Below are 18479 nucleotides of genomic sequence, written 5' to 3'. Positions count from 1 at the left end.
CAGCAGGAGAACCACCCCCACCCATGGAGGTCCCCAGCACCAGACACTCCTCTGCAGAAGAAATATCTCTAAGGATGAGGGTATTTATGCCAATTGGTGGCTGGAGCAGAAATGTCTTTATTAAACATGTGCTTTCAAGGAAAAGCTTCATCCTGCTACTATTCATGGTTGCATATGCTCATTGTGATCAAGTTTTCTTGGAAACTGGTCAGAATGCCTCATTTTCTCACCAAGGTTTTGCAAGGCTGGGGCCAATAAGGTGGGTGGAAAAAACCTTCACCTACTTTACCAACTGACCCATAAAGATGATGGGTTCACTACAAACACTACTCAATATGGTTATTTACATATTTATTTTTTTTAATAGTAGCATGATAACATATGGATTTTATTCTCGTCTTGAAACTCTTCAGTCCTTTCAAATCCAAGTACCCAAAGATAACCAGTACCCAATGAAAATATTCTTGCTTCCTAAAATAAAACAGGCTTACCATTACACTTCTATAGTTTGAAACAATTTGTACACTAAGCTGCTATATCCCGCCGTTAGACTTGGCAGTAATGGCTTTCAGTTATATATTTATGTCCTGCCATCTCTTTTTTTTTTATATACATTTTGTTTATATTCCAAGGCCTGTTTCCTGGTGTAACAATCATTATAAGTTTTACATGGAATGGAGCTGCTTTTTGTGTTATTAGCCAAAACAAATATTGCATTTAAATCCATCTTATTGATTCATTTTCTCAATGAATGAACCTGGCTTGTCCCCTGGAATGGGGAGACAAGACAGAGAGGAATATTCCTAAGGTCTGCAGAAAAGCAAAAATCACCTGGATTTCCTTCTTCCTTCTGCTGCATAGATGTAAAACAACAAAACTGTGATCTATCTGCTTCATCAAGGAAAAATATCCCAGAATTACCCGTGCAGGGCCATCTTCCTCCTCCTGAAATAATCAGAATGACCTGATGCTCCCAGCAGAACTATTTGCTTTGTAACTTGTCAGTTATATTTTTAGTTGCCCATCGCAGACCTTCATGCAATTAATTGATTAAGCTCATTATGACTTAATGTCGCATCCCAAATTCAAAGTTGTATATATACAATTTAATCTTTGGTCATTTTTTATTAAGATGAGCTTTGAATGAGTTATATTCCCCCAAACAGAAGGACGGGGCTAACTCCCTAATTAAATGCTGCAGCCTGTAGATAAGTGAGAAATCTTCCTGTGGCACAATCCTCCTGCTTTTCACCTGCTTTCCTAATACTTACCAACTAATTCATGTCATTCTTCTAATCTGTATTTGATGTGGAAGGCAAAATAAAGTTAAAAGACACCTGCTGGTAGATAGATTTTCCACTGAACATGCTTATACAGGCCTTTAGGAAAACTAGATTCTGGCATCCTAAGAGGATCACATGATTAAGATCTGAAGATTGAGAAGAGAATTGGTTCAGTACCAGTTTCCCATTCTCATTACAATTGTTCTCCTGAGAAATGAGTAATTTTTCACCATTGTTTTCTTGACACAACAGTCTTTGTTGAATTTTAGTCTATTTCTTTTTTGCCATCTCTTTCTTTATCCCTTCTCCTTTTCTTCTTCCTCCTAAGCCTCCCTATGTATGCCACAGTTGCTTAATTTTTGTTATGGAAATTATTAAAGTTTTGTTTAATTTACCTCCCAAGAGTTGTTTAGGGTGATACTCACTCTGTAGATGAATGTAAAAATGCTTTTGTCACATTAGCTTGCATGTTAACTGGTTAAAATGCCTGTTATTTTACTCTGATCTTACATTCACAACAGGATAACAATTTTGATCCTGTTATGCAAAAATCTGCATTATAAATTAGAAGGCATATTTCACACTTTTTTATCTTGGGTGGATTCCTAATGGAATCATTAGGTGTTAGGATGAAAAAAAAAATTGAGATAAGTCAACTTCCATTAGCCCAGCTCACATTAGAGTCCATCATCTCAAGCAAAGGCCACACATGCTGGTACCTTCCTTACAAGATCTGAATCTTGGTCATGTCTAAGCAGTCTCAAGAAATTTTGATCCTGACAGATCCCATCCAGAACCCTTGCTAGTGGAATGCAAAATATTTTTGGCTGAAGGCATTTTTTAAAAACCTTTGAAATACGAAAAGTATTTACCTAAACAGAGCTATAATTATTAGTTACAGTAGGATATTAGTGGTAAGGGTCTGGAAATTGAAAAAAAAATATAAAATACTTGAGGTGTATCTCAACATTTCCAAGCACAAAGGCAGTTTTTCAAAAGGTTACCATCATCTTTTCTTCTTCATCTCCCTGTAGAGTTTCTAAGCAAGCCAAAAATTAGTCAGGTAAATTTTTTTATGGAATTCCATTTGGATTATTTCTAATAGTGACACTTCAAGGCTTCTTTAATTTTGCAGGTTTGTAGAGCATTATCATAAACTAGGCAATACTGTGAAGTTCATAAAGCAGTGCCTGCTAAATATGTTTAAGTTCACTCTATGTTCTAGCATGCACACACCAGTCCAGACTAAGTTGGGTCCTACAAAACCAGCCCAGAAACTCTCTTTATAAAATACTTGAGGTGTATCTCAACATTTCCAAGCACAAAGGCAGTTTTTCAAAAGGTTACCATCATCTTTTCTTCTTCATCTCCCTGTAGAGCTTCTAAGCAAGCCTGAAATTAGTCAGGTAAATTTTTTTATGGAATTCCATTTGGATTATTTCTAACAATAGTGACACTTCAAGGCTTCTTTAATTTTGCAGGTTTGTAGAGCATTATCATAAACTAGGCAATAGTGTGAAGTTCATAAAGCAGTGCCTGCTAAATATGTTTAAGTTCACTCTATGTTCTAGCATGCACACACCAGTCCAGACTAAGTTGGGTCCTACAAAACCAGCCCAGAAACTCTCTTCAGAGGCAAGGAGCCCAAGATCCTGTTCCTCTTGCTGGAGTGGCCCATTGGTGAATTGCCCAGATACAGCTCCTGAAGGCCCTTTATGTTCACCTAAGAACCAAACCATAAAAATCCTCATAACAGCTCCTTCTCCTCCCTGCCTCTGAGCCTCCCTACACCAGCCCAGTGGAAAGCCCCCAGGTTCCTCAGTTGGGATTAGATCAGGGCTTTCATACCCTTATAAATACCACTTATATATACCACTTTATACCCAGTGGCACAACCACACACACACATATTTCCACATTAAACAATAAGAAGGGTTAAAAAAAAACCCAAAACTTAAAACATTTGGAACAACGTAACATGAACCCATTTAGAAATATCCACTGTCTGTGCTGAGACAGAGTCAAAACACAGAACACTATCTTTTCTCTTGACCTTGCAAAATCCTGCCATACCCATTACAAACTCTGACCAATTTATTTTTGTACAAATGGAATTTACAGATTACAAAAATGGTTTGCTCCAGTCATCACCACTCCTTTGAACTCTGAGGCCATTTGAATTTGATCCTGACCAGGCTGACCATAAACCATTCTGTTTGGATAATGGAGGAAATGGAACAGTTTGTCTTGAGTAACCTTATAATAAACTGTAGCTCAGTAGTTATGAATTACAACTAAAATAGCCAAAAAAATAGATATGTATCTATGTGTGTACTTTACATATATTTGCATACACTCACATATGCACACATGCAACTTCCAGGGCAGTGCAAGGAAATGAGTGAAGAGCATTGTAATGCTAAAATTATTTTTATTTTCAGTTAAAATCCACAAACTTCACCCACTTGTTAATTATGTTTTTACTGTATTAATATTGTTCATTTAGATGAGCATGGCAAGTAAAAAACCTGTAAGCTGTCTAGTCATAATTCACTATAAACTATGTGCAGAACTATGTGGATTAGTCACAAATAATAAAGTTCCAAAATCTATTTTATTTGGATGTTAAAGTCTTGGAATGTAATTTTCATAAAATCATTGGAGAGTGGAGTGCTCTATACAACTTCACTCCAAAGTCTTGGAAGTCATCTGAGCAAAATGAAAAAGCTCATGTTGGTACTGTATTCAGCCAAAATACGAAAATACGGGAACGTCAAAGAAGCAAGAAAGAAAAAGACGTATTTGTTGGTGTTACACAGACTTCCTTCCCCATGGGTACCCCACTTGTTTGAAGTCTGGAGGGTTCCACAGGCTATGAGAAGAAAGACCCTTGCAAGTTCGCCTTTGGAATCCACAGGCTATGAGAAGAAAGACCCTTGCAAATTTCCCTTTGCCATCACAGAAGTATAAAAAAATTACAACTGCTAAATCCAGGAATCACAGATGTAATTTATACCTTAATAGTGTCTGTCATCTCAACCAAGATATGCAGTGTCAGGTCTCTTAAAGTACCCAAAAGTCTGAGTTTTGCCAACATGGCCTCCTAAGCCTCAACTTTGGTCCTCAAAGGTGTAGCAGACTTCCCAACATGAAGTAGCTGTGGGATGGAGGACAGATAGGGTCTACTCTTGGTCCTGGTGCAATCTGGGTGCTGAGCTGCACTGAGTTACCTCTACCATGGCTTAAGAACTGGAAAAGTTTCCCTTCTCCACCTAGTTTGCTGATCACCTCTAACGCACTCCACAAAGAGTAGGCGCCACACACACGCTACATCCCCAATGATAATCCTTCAAATTCTGCAAAATAAACACAAAGGTTCACACCCAACAGCAGAGCCCAATGCTGCTTCTTCCAGGATGTGAAGTGGGCCACGGGTCCTCACCACTTGCTGGGTAGAGGTACCTGAACCTCCACAAGGATCTGAAGATGTTCACTGCATAAACGGCTGCAGCGACATGATGCGGTGAAGTGCTGTTTGCAAAGGCAGAGCAGTGGAGGCACATGTCCAACCTTTGACAAACTGTGTATGCTCTGGTTTAAGGTTTAAGGGTGGTCTGGTTTAAGGATTCAGGGCTGTGCACACTGAGTGGCTGAAGGGAGAGCAGAAGTGGGGTAGGACTTCTACACTTGGTATTTCCCATCAGTTATCGGAAGTGAGATCCCTTCTAAGCAGAATAATGACTTTAGACTTTGGAGAGTGTGACTTTTTCCGTGCACCTACTGTATCAAAAGCTCAAATGCTGGGGAGAGATCATGGTCTTCTTGGTGGTCACATCCTTAAGTTCAGGATGAGAGGACACCCTTCAACCCAGCTACAAAGTTGTCCCACAGTGTTTAAGAGGACCCCCTAGGAGAAGAGTTAGGAGAGGCCTAGTGGAGCCAAGCAAACAAAGGTAAACCCTTCCAAACCTGCATGACTATGAAAAATTTTGTGTGGCATCATTTTCCAAACATAGATTTTAAGCCTTTCCAGTTCTCCAACCTGCTGCACAGCAGAGGAATTGGATAACAAAGATAAAATAAGCCACTGAAACTGCAAAGCTTCCATGCATCACAAAGCAGAGACTCATAGTCCATCAAAACCAGTCAAGAAGACAACTGTTAACTACAGATACAGCTGGAGGCTCCCAGGCAGCTCCCACCCAGTGCTGTTTCTCAGGTTTACCAGTAACCACAAAGTCCCTGGAACTTAGGTACAGCACATGGAGAGATCCAGCAACTGGGTAACATGTTGTAAAACACACTGCTTTGCTCCATGCTTTTAGGTGGTGATGAGAATAGTAAAACTGAGTCACCAAAGCCTAGTAAGAAGAGCTGGAAGAATAAAAAAGCCACATTTTGGATTTTTTTTATGAAGAAATATGCTGATTTTTCCCTGCTACCATTCATGGGCCAGCAGCATTCGAGCCCTGCATGCACATGTGACCACAAGTTTATGAATGAAAATACATGTGAATTCAAAAGATTGCACAAAATGAACAGAGGATCAACGTCTGAGAAGTTGTTCAGGGTGTACATTATTCATTAATTGCCTTTTCATTTGATCATTCACTAAACACTATTAATTACACCCCTCTTTAAAAAGGCTTCAATGATCTAATCAAGAAGAGAGGGGGGAAATATCGTAGGTCTTGGGAGACCAATAGTGTACATCAAGAATCAAGGATGAATAGAGAATAGTCAAAATGAAAAATATGTGAACACCTACAGCCACTGTTTGTAAAGTATCTAAAAATAACTGGGGCATTCACAGAAATCATGATTGGTTCCCAAACAGAGAAAAAACATTTAGCAGCAAATTGTTCATAATGAGCAATTTAACTAGCTATTCAACAGTGATCCAAGCAAATCTCTGAGTCAGAAAACGGCAATTTGAGCAAAGAGATATTTGAAGACTGACAAAGCCTATTTTGACAAGGAGTATCTGGAAAGAAGCAGAATTCAGTATAAACTTATCTAATTCTAAGAATATTAAAAAGCTCAGCTATCCTGAGTCCTAACTGTCTGAGAATATGAAAAGGGGGGGAGAAGTCTTTCTGATAGAGAGAGGAAAGGAGGTTTCTGAAGCATCCAGAAGCTGATTCTAATCCCCACTTTAATTAAAGAGGAGCAAGTTCTTCACACTGCATCTGCTAGACTTCCCTGGCACGGCCAACTGCTCATCCTTCTGACTTCCATCATGGTTAGGATTTTCCCAGTGCCAAGAGGAGACCATGGGGGGGGTTGGGGGAGGAAGGGGGAAGGGAGGCAGGGAAACGGTTGTTTTAATTCCAAATCGGAGCTTTTTATAAACTTCAAATATTGTAACTTCTTCTTCAGTTCCTCAGAAACAGTTTTCTTCCAAGTGTCTGAACATAACCATAATTCACAGCATGCCATAAAACCTCATTTCCAAAACTATCAACAGGGCAGGCTTTTTTTTTTTTTTTGGTAGGTTAACACAAATAAGTCTGATGTGTCTAATGATACGTGCTCTAATGAAAAACAGTATTATTGCAAGACAGCATTTGCATTTTCATGCAGACAATACTTATCAGGTAGATAATAACATTTTATATTGGGAAATAACAACAAGACTTTCCTGAAGTAAAAAAAAAAGCAACCCCTATAATCTTCTATAATTCAGTACAGAAGAGAAGACATTATACCAAGGAAATTCTTCTTGGCAAACTAGGCTATGATTAAAGGTAGTCACTGGTACTTGTGATCATTTCCTAACCTTAAGCTTTAACTCTCCTCCAAGTTTAGTTTTTGTAACCTAGTAGTTTATGGTTAGAACATATCTTGATAGCAATCCAAAGTCTTCCTGAGACACACAAGTGGCTTGAGTTCTCTAGCAGATAATTGAATTCAGATACAAGTTTTCTGACAAATCTCTACAAAAATAAAATCAATCATGAAAATCTAGAGACTGGACTTAGATGACCATCATGAAAACACAAATACAACAGCATAAAGACTGCACCAGATAAAATCGCATCTCCCCAAAAAGAATGGTCTAACTAATATTAAAAGATTGGCAAAAGGTCTCATAATTTTCTACATGTTTTGCTAGCATGTATTTTTTCTTAATTGGCCAGAAATGCATTTTCTTTCACTGACACACACTGTAACTCTTTCCTGTAAAATTATCATGACAATACACCAGCACAGGCACAAAAATCCTCCCCGTTCATAACCACAATGATAATGCTGCACGAAAGAATCAAACTCTTTTACTTGCCTGTCCTTCCCCCCGCACAGCAAAACCCAAACCAGCACTGGCTCCCGGCAGCTACATCAATAGGATTTTGTACTGCTGATAAAACCATCTTTCTACAGGACGTGGCTGATGATATTAAGACATTAAGAGTTCCCCGACAGATTTCACATTGAATTCTGATACCTCCTTAGTTAACAAACAGCTATTGCATATGTTCAGTGTGTCTCCTCGTGCCAGGGAGATGGTGTGTTATAGACATGGTGTTTCTGTTCAGTTTTGCTGTCAGATGGATTATTACTACTGGACAAATGACTCTGAGACAAAACTCCTGTCCAAAGCACTGAGAAGTTTGTGGAAGACCTCAGTGCAGCCAAGACTTCAGCTGAGCTGTAAAAAACCCAACACAACACTTGCTATAGGAAAAAAAAAATAATCACAAATGCACCTATTTAGGATTGCTTCAAATCCAATTAACCTAATGAAGATTTTGTCGTTATTTTATATTTGTAGACAAATAGATTTTGTCCTTCACATCTCCCAGCTAGGGGTACTGGCATGGCACTGAGCTGCCAAAGTCAGGCCAGGTGAAAGGGAGAGCCAGACTGTGGATTGCATCCAACTAATTCATATTCAATTTCCCAGAGCACATTAAAGAAAAGCAGAGTCAGAGCAGAACTCTTGGTACCTCCCAGCAGAGGTTCTTCCCCGCAGAGGGGTAATTGCCATCATTCTCTCTCTGGTTATTGTCATATTCAAAGAACTAGATGTATCAGAGCTACTTCACTCACTGTGCCAAGGACAACAGAAACATCTAAGAAGATATAAAGGTCTTATTCAATAATCATAGTCATATTTGTGTTTTCCTGCAGAGTGATGAAGAAAAACAACTTTTTTTCCTGGAGGGTAGGATATGGGATTTCTTTTTATTATTTATATTTGTAGACAAATAGATTTTGTCCTTCACATCTCCCAGCTAGGGGTACTGGCATGGCACTGAGCTGCCAAAGTCAGGCCAGGTGAAAGGGAGAGCCAGACTGTGGATTGCATCCAACTAATTCATATTCAATTTCCCAGAGCACATTAAAGAAAAGCAGAGTCAGAGCAGAACTCTTGGTACCTCCCAGCAGAGGTTCTTCCCCGCAGAGGGGTAATTGCCATCATTCTCTCTCTGGTTATTGTCATATTCAAAGAACTAGATGTATCAGAGCTACTTCACTCACTGTGCCAAGGACAACAGAAACATCTAAGAAGATATAAAGGTCTTATTCAATAATCATAGTCATATTTGTGTTTTCCTGCAGAGTGATGAAGAAAAACAACTTTTTTTCCTGGAGGGTAGGATATGGGATTTCTTTTTATTATTTATTTTTTTTTAATGGGAGTGAATTGAGCTTGGGTTCACACAAGCAGCCTGTTAGCAGGAGTGTCATCACATTCCACAGTAAAACAAACCAAAAGGGAACAGCCACTCCCCCAACTAAAAAAAAAAATAATAAATTATATATCTATATCTATCTCACAAAGAAATAAACATTTTTCTTTACAAGAAGTTTTGCTCAGGAAGGATGTCCAGCCTCTCCGGAAGGAGTTGTCTTTGAAAGCATCTGGGACAGTGGGAAGCTGATGCTTCTCCCACCTGACTTTCTCTACACATCCCATAGCTCAGGACGGGGAGGCTGGTGACTTAAACCTCATGTGGTTCAAAAGACCTGTGCCAGTAGGCAGGAATGTTGCCAGGGCCAAATCAACAGGCTCCTGAAAGGCCCCTCTCCTCCCTGGAAGGCTAGGAAGCTATAATGGGCAGAGTAACCATTACACAGCCTGCAGAAGTAATTACGCTTATGTGAAATGCTGGTATCACCACGACTTGTCTTGTAACAAATTTAACTGGCTTATAAACTGACCTACAACTAGTTTAACTGGCCTACAAGCAGTTTAACTATAGGTGGAGATAAGGCATATTTCCCTCCTGCACCAGATCTCCATCTCTCCTCAAAGGCTGACTTAACGAGACACTGAAATATTCCTCCTTTTCCATCTGCCAAACAGCGAGCATACTACAGATATGAGTGGAGCTAAACACATCCAAGAAGACACACTTTCAGTACACTTCATCTGCAGTTATAAAACACCACTTGAAAGCAGCTGAGTAACTCATGTTTCACTTGCTTGATGATCTGTACAAGAGGGTACAACATGCTTTGTGTGAGTGATGGAGTATGAGATGCAAATGTATGTTTGAGAACTACCTGCTTGACCACCACTTGGTGCACTGCTTTTTCCCTCCAGTCTCACAGGAGCTGAGCTTCTAAAAAATACAGAACATTTTGTGCCTCGCTGCAAAATCCATACCCTTTGTCTGAATCCCAACCTCTGGGGTACCTCAGTTTTGTCTTTGCCAGTGGAGGAGCACATCGGCCTTCGATGCGTCACAGCGTTCGGCTCATCCCCAACTGCTCTAATTATTCAGCTTTCTTCAACTGGCAATTGTAAACCACTTTGCATCCACTCTGCTTCCACTGCATGGCATTAAATGCCATTTCTGCTCCCTAAGGAAGCAAGAGCAACTGTCTAAGCTGTGCCTGCATCTGAACACTTGGTTGGGAAATCAAGGCATTTCCAGCGTTGGGTAACAAAAGCCCTCACTTCTCCCGAAGCACTTTTACACCAACATCAGTACAAAATATCTCTGCAACAAAAGAAACTTCCCAGGCAGCACCCCTTTCTGTAAGCAAAACTCCCCACTGCCTTCCTCACCCTAGAGGTGACTGTAATGTAGGCGCTGGCCCTTCATTTCTAGCTGCATGTAATTGCTTCTCAGATGTCCACCTCAAACCCCTTCAGAACACTGCCTTTGTCATTCTATGGCTCAATATCAGATACATCTCCAACTCTTTCATTTCTGAAGACTAATGAATCTACAGTAGAAGCCGAATTTCCCCTTTAGTTTTAAAACCTACCCCTGCCTGTTGCTGCTGGGCTGGAAGAGATCAGACGCTCCCTGCCTCCAGTTCGGTACCGGTAGCCCTAGAAATAACAAGAATTTACACACAACTCACACACTTTTTCGGTATTTCTGCAAGCAATCCAGAGGCAGACAGGAACAAATTGATGGAGACAGAAATGGGAGAATCCCACCCTGTCAGAAGATGAATGAGCTGAGCTTGCATGATGTGAACCATGGCTGACAGAAGCGAGGGGGAATCAAAGAGTGAGCAACTTTTGACAACACACGCTTCACAGCTCTGACCACTGAGGATCTACATGATTATCTCCAGACAAAATAACTGTGAGTAAAAGGCTTACATACACTTAAATTAAACACAGCAGGGTTTTAGTAATCTCTGTTTGCATTTTACTTTCTGTTAAGAAGGAAATTGCTTGGACTTGGAACATTTCATTTAATGGCATTTTTAGTTACCTTTTGTACTTCTAATGCCATAGTCTAAATTCACCCCGAATTACCCAGGAAGGCAAAAGAAACTTTTGTCCTTTATTTTTAATTGCTGCAGCTTCCTTACCAATTTTACTAAATTAAATGTGTTTTAAAGCATCACCGTATTTGAAACCTAATTATCCCAATCTCTGGATGAAGAATAGCTAACAATACAAACCCCATTTATGTAATTTATTTTGCAAAGGAAAATAAATGGAATGCAGTTGCAGTAATGATATACATGCTCACAATTCCTCCCTGGGTTGTTGGTTTTTTTTCTCTTCTCCACAACAACTTAGGGAAGCTGCATCTTTTTTAAACAAATGCTTTAAAAGCATCTCTGCTGTAGCATTTGTTATATCTCTCTGTGCTGCTCCGAGAATGAGAGAGACTGCATAATGTCATGTTCTCTCTAAGCAGCATGAAGGGCTTTTGTTTTGTGTGGTGGGTTGGGGTGTTTTTGGGTTGGTTTTTGGTTGTTTGGGGTTTGTTGGTTGTTGGGGTTTTTTTGTCATAGCTGGTCATGAATGAGGATTATGGCCTGTCGCCCACAATAAGTCATGAATGAAGATCATGGCTGGTAATTGTAATGTGTAAAATAAAAAAGAGTGGGAGATGCAGGGCTGAGATGCACTGGCTGTTGAATCATTATTCAGCTCTGAGTGGAGTTTAATCTTTTTAGACCACCTAGTCCTGAGAACTTACATTTCAGTTTTGTTGGATAAGCAACCATTTACTCACTGCATTTATCAATTACTTGCTGACTTCCTGCTACTTCCAGCTGTATTAGGTTCTATCCCAGGAAAGAAAATTGTTCCCAAATGATGAGCACATCGGTTAAAAGCAAGGAAACAAGCAATCCTCCCCCAAACAAGCATAAAAGAGGGAACAAAAAGTTATTAGAAGAGTGCACTAGTGCAAGTAGAGAAAATCCCTGGCATTCTCCACAGCCGAGTTTTTCATCAGTCAACAGAATTTTGCTGAAATCTTCTATTAGGATTACAAAAAAAACTCCTCAGAAATTATCCTCAATAACAAAAAAAGCTGCTAAAATAGTTTTAATTAAAAAAAAAAAAAAAAAAAAAAGAACATTGATACCATGAATTTAGTCCATATTTAAACTCATTTACTAGGAAGGTGCCCTCAAGCTCAGTAGCATCTGAAGAAACCCTGGGACACACGTGGTCAAACAACCCAAAATACTCTTGGAAGATTAATTCTGCAAACATGACTTCAAAATTTTGCTGTTCTAGGTGGAGTCATGTTATTTGCACTCTGCAAGTGAGATGAGCCCTGACTGGTTTAGTCATTCAAATATTTGTAAAACCTTTAAAGTTTGGCCCAAATGTTTACTTGTTCAAAAGTCATATGAGGATGGATTTTTTTTGTTATTCTTCATTCACTCTCCATCTTTGTTAGTCCCCAGTTTAAAAGCAGTCAAACATCTGGTAAGAGAATGGATACAAAACCCATGTGACAGTTTGGTGACCAATTGTATATTAAAAAAAATGACTGGCAGAAATGATCAGTACATGAACCAGTCCAGAGCTTGTTTGCTTAAACTGATCAGTAAATATTTAAAAATAATAAAGGCATTCCAAGAAATCAGAAGAGCTGTGTGAGCAAATCACAAGCAGGAAGGAAGACAACATTTTTTGAATATTTTATCTTAAATAATTTCACCACCTGTGTTTTAAAGCTTTAAACAAAAATTAAAATCAATAATTTCTTTATATCCCTTTCCAACACAACTGGCCACAAGGCACTCTTCTAGCAAAGGATACTTCCATGAGACTCTTGAAAAAATTATTAACATATTTCTAAAATTAGGTAGTTCACACAGGTGTACTGATATTTGTTTTCAGGAAGCCCCAAACTCAATCATTGTTTGTTTTTTTTTCTTTCTTTTCTCATATTTTGCAAATGTGTTTCCTTCCTTGTGCACACATGCTACTTTGTTAATCTTAGTTATTTCTACTTGCTGGGATTCCTGTGCTGATTTTATCTTAGGAGATCATGAAAGTGATTATTTTATTTTATTTTTTTGTCCAGGGGAAAGAAATAGCATTAAACTATTTAACACATATGGCCAGTGGCTAGAAGGAAAATAAACACTTCAATTGTGAGGTTTTCCAGCTTTCTTGGTGTCCCTTTATAGTCTTAAAAAGAGCAGAAATATCAACATCTACTTTAGATGACAGAAGTAATAATGGTAACAAAAGAGTAACTTTAAAACCAGTTTGCCTATTAGTTAGAAGGTATTTATTTATACACTGATGAGAAGAGCTGATGCAGAAAATATTCCTGCACGTTACAGACATGTGAGCACATTATTAGGAGCTGTGGCACACCAACATGCAGGTATCACCCATTTCATTACTACCTGATTAATTAACCTGTTTCAAGTGTGAAAGTTGGCACCTTGTCATTAGAAACCATGGGAATAACTAATGAGAAACTATGAAATAATTTGTTCCTCAATTAAAAAACCTGAAAGGAGAGGGTTTATCTCATTATTCCTCTTTCCTGTTATCACCTATGTGGAGCCAAGAAGATTTTGTAAAACTCTAAAAAAAATAATAATAAAAAAAAATACACTGTGTAACATCTTAGAAACACTTTGCAGATCTTTAATAAAATGTGGTGTTATCCAACACCAATAGGCAAGCCAAGAAGTTTTCAGGGAAAACGTACCCAGTAGACTTTTATGTGAATCCAAGTGCTTTTGTTTGAAAGGATTTATGTTTTACTCTTTTTTTTGGCACAACTAGAGGTTGAAGAGACAAAAAGACACCTGTGAGTTATTAATTGGGAATAAATTATATGACAAATATGGAGATTGTTGTCTATTAAAAAGTTACCTACAAAGAGGTAGTATCTTTTACTTGCATGTTCATTTAGGATTAAGTTTATAGAAAAAAGAACCTTGACTTTAGGCAATGGTTGTTATGAGGATGGGTTATTTGTTTTCATTAAGTTTTGCTTTGGGAAATATTAATGTTAATTCACAGGTAATGGAACAAGGTCAGGAAGACCTTGTCCAGGGAAGGATGTTCTTGCCCAACCACTCTTCATGATTTTCAGAAGATCACGGCAAACAGGAGAGGGCCCCGAGGACTGGAGGAAAGCCAAAGTCACTCTAGTGTTCAAACTGGGCAAGAATGATGATTCAGGAAACCACAGACAATCTCACCTCCATCCCCAAAAAAATAATGGAGCAGCTCATTCTGGAGGTCATCTCTAAGCACATGGAAGAGAGAAAAGTTATCAGGAGTAGCCAGTATGATTTACCAAGGGGAAATAAGGCTTGGCTAATCTTATAGCCTTCTATGATGGTGTGACTGAATGGCCAGATGCAGGGAGACCAATGAATGTGTCTACCTTGATCTTAGCAAGGCTTTTGACACTGTCTCCCATAACATCCTCATGAGCAGAAGTGTGGGGTAGAAGAGTAGGCAGTGAGATGGATTGGGAACTGACTAAACAATAGAGCCCAGAGGGTGCTGCAAATCAGTGGTGCAGGGTCCAGCTGGAGACCTGTAACTAGTGGAGTTCAACAAGAGTAAGTGTAGAGTCCTGCACATAGGGAGAAATAGCAACATGCACCAGTACAGGTTAGGAGCTGACCTGCTAGAAAGCAGCTCCATGGAGAAGGACCTTGGAGTCCTGGTGGACAAAAAGTTAGCCATGGGGCAGTAAGGTGGTTCTGCTCTGGAAGGGAGGTTTAACTTGATGATATCCAGAGGTCTCTTCCAACCCCCAACATTCTGTGATTCTTTGGTCCTGTGAAGCTTTAAACACCTGGATATCTCTTGAGGTGTACAGGCCTAAAGTTAAGGTTCTCAAAATGACTTCTCAAAAAACCAAGTATTAAACAGCAAAATAGTCACTGGACTACTCTGCATCCAGTGTGGCTTGACTGAATAGATATGCGTGTGTGTGTGTGTGTGTGTGTGTGTGTGTGTGTGTGTAAAATGAGATGGTTAGCACTGTGAATCACGTATTGTGAGCAGAAAGTCAGACACTTGATGGGTTTGGATGTGAAATTATCCAAGACACTGACAGCAGGATGGGTGAGGGTGTTCCCCCTGAGTAGCAAATGGGAGGTTAGTTGAGATAAATTGGGAGAACATTTCTGAAGATTACACTTGTTGCATTAAAGAGGCAATGGGAGAGTAGTAAGGAATCTCAGGGGTCTTTCTTTTTTTCCTAAAAGGAGATGTGGAAGAAACGAGTATCCTGATGAGGGAAGGTGGTGGTTATGGTCATCAAGGGGGAAAGTTTAAAGGTGGAACAGGAATAATGATCACTAGGGTTTAGGAAAAGACCCAGACCCATCCCTAGATTCATTGAGAAATAAGAGTAAATGGACATTGCCTGGCTTTGTAGGAAAGAAAAAAGAAGAATAAAAGATAATGCTCCTATTATGGGTTTTCATGTCCCGTGAGTATCAGTAGACATCACTTTTGAGAAGAAACTGGGGAACCCTGAGACAAGTTAACATTTTGCTTGCTCTGCTCCCTCCATCCCTGGAGCCTTGGACACTGTCCCACTGGGAGCTTCAGTCTAGGATGAGGACAAGCTGTGGGCTACCCTACAAATCCTTGCACCCCAGACTCCAGTCACGCTCCTTCATCGTAGCCCCAGAGCAGAAACTGAAAGCAAAGACAAGAGTCAAAGCAGGTTCCTGCTACTTGTTCCAGAAATAAGCAGAAGCTCTCCCATGATTGGAAACGAAAAAAGAGAAGAAGAAATGAGGTAACTGAAAATTTGCTGGCGTCTTCAGATTTTGATGCTGCTTTGGTGGTAGCCAGTGGTGACAGGTGACATGTGACTTCCAACCTCCTGCCAAAAAAAACAATCCCTGTGTTCATTTTAATCGCTGTCATGATTTATGGCAGGAGCATCACAAATCCTTTCTGCCCCAAGATCTCTGGTCAGAATTTGGTGTCCAGTTTGACACTGAGCTGCTTCAACACCTTTACATAGTCTGCATTTAGGGTGGAAATAAAAGGGGTGTAGACTTAAAAATGTTTTATTGTTAATACACATAACAGGTCTTTGCTATGGCAATAAGCTTGTTTTTCCTTGAAAGTTTTGCATTTCCCTAAAAATCTGCACGCATGAAAATATATTTCCCCTTTTCTGGTCTTGCCTGAAAACTTCCCCAAAGCACCGGCCACGTGCCCAGCCTGGCAACCACCTGCTGTCCTGTGCTCTCCTTTGCCTGCTGCAGAGGGGCTGGACCCTCAGCAACCATAACTGAAAGAGTTTTTATAAAACTGGTTTTTATCAATGTAAAAGAAGACTTGGTGTGTTTTGGGAAGGTAGAAGCTGAATGCAAGGCCTGGGCTTTGCAAGGCGAGCAAAAAAGGGTTTATTTACTTGGGTTTTCTCTGCCTTAAGAGCACCTGCCACTATGCAAGAACAGCTTCCTACCTTCCCCACTTCTAGAGAGCAGAGACTTAGCCTGAATCATTAAAAAACCCAAACCAATAAAAAATGCATCCAGCCCTGCTATTTTGCACCGAGATATGAGGAAAGAAAGAAAAAATATTGCCGAAGTTTCTTGTTTCTCTAGTAAAACATGATCCCTTGAGAGAGTGACACCAAAAAAGCAGAGACAAAAAAGCAGATATTGCCACCATTTCACCCCTCCCTTCACACACACACACACTCATATGTACATAATAGATGAAGTTAGAAATTTTTGTTTCTGAAAACCAGCTTTAGATCATCTTATTTATTTATTAGTACTACTGTTCAATTTATATTTTGGCTTGCTATTTATTATGCAAAATAACATGCTCATATTTTATTCAGCAGAGCATTTGATTAGTGTAAAGCTTTATTTGCTGGCCTGTGTAACAGCATTTTGTCTAGTCTGCAGGCAACAGAAGAGACTCCAGATCGTTCATAATTCTGACTGACTCCAAAAAAGAAAACTGTTAAAAGGCTGAAACTTCTCAGCGTGTAGATGGCAGCAGGGCCTTCAGATAAATCCTAAATTCAACTTCATTTTGTCTTGGATAGAATGACTTGTTACCCTTAACAATTAACAAGCTTTTTTTGTCATTTTCCAATAGATTCTATATTGTTGCAGGTATTACATCATCCTATGAAAAAAAGATTTCTCTTTAGTTTCCAGTCTCTGAGGTCTCCTGACCAGTACTTCCACATTCAGAGTCTGTTTCTGTTCTCAAGAGTGATCTGCAGACTTTTTGTAAAATCTTTTTCATCTAATTCCATTGCATTTTATTAGTTTTTCAGGTATTTGATATATGTTCTTTTTTTATTCAGGTCAATATAAAATACTTCACGATTTGTCTGCCTTAAAGGTGCTACATAAACTAAGTATTTCTGGTGTGCTCCAATAACCTATGTCACCAAGCAAGACCACCTGACTTTGAAAGATGTCAACTAAAGATAACTCACAACATTTTCATTTTAAGTATGTTTCCAAAACAACTGTAGAGTAGTGAGTATAAATTAAATTATAACCGTTAAAAGGGGGAATACAGTCCAGGAAGCCACAAATGTACAAACTCAATGTATTTACTTTAAACAACAAATTATGAGCTGGCTTTACGAGGAAATTATTTGCCCCAGTACATGGGTGGAGGAAACATGGTCTAACTAGTGCAAGGGGAAAGGACCAGGCTAATCTGCCCTGACAGAAGACCCAGAATGAGAAAAACTCTCAAGTCTTCCACCCTGGTGCAGCCAGGATCCTCCTCAGGGCAATTCACCTGTGACCCCAGTGGGGTGGGGGGAGCCCCACTCCTGGAAAGAGAGGAAATTTGCAGTTGTCTCCCAATCACTTTGGCTGGGAACAAACATGGAATAAAGGGACCCCCACACACAGACAACCTGAGAGAAATGCACATCTCCATGAAGATACTTCTTAAAGGGGGGGGGGAAACACAAACCAACTAACCACCAAATAAGAATTTATTAATTTTTTTCTCAGGGCAAAGGAAAGCTGTCTCAGCAGCATCACTTTTAAAATGGATAAAAACCCTTCTCAGAGCAGGAGACAAATCAGTGGCACCAGCTTTAACAAAGAGAGAAACCTTACTTAGGGCTAAGAGACAGCAGGAGTGGTAGGAGTACCAGCTGGAACAGAGATGCACATCAAAGAAATTAAACCCCTATGGCTGAAGAAATTACATGGATACTATAAACTAATAATTTTAAATGTTAAAAAACCCTTTTCATGCTAAAGAAAAGACACGTTGCAAGCAGGCAGCCCAAGGTTAGCAAGCACTGAGTGAGCACAGCCCCTCAGAACTAGAGACCTTTACCTCGATGGCTCCTCTGTTACAAAGTGAGTTGTTTAATCCCTACCGGTTAAAGACACAGCTTGCTACGGGTTGGGTTTTTTTCTCCTCCTTTTTAGTTTCTGGTAAAATACATTTGTTAATCACACAGCAAAGTTGTACAAAATGTTCTCTTTTGGAACAAGGAGTGAGGCACAGCCTGTGTTTCACTCTGCACT

Source organism: Chaetura pelagica, unplaced genomic scaffold (genome assembly GCF_000747805.2).
Source record: "Chaetura pelagica isolate M959 unplaced genomic scaffold, ChaPel_1.0 scaffold575, whole genome shotgun sequence".
Classification (NCBI taxonomy): domain Eukaryota; kingdom Metazoa; phylum Chordata; class Aves; order Apodiformes; family Apodidae; genus Chaetura; species Chaetura pelagica.
This window is presented reverse-complemented; position numbering follows the sequence as displayed.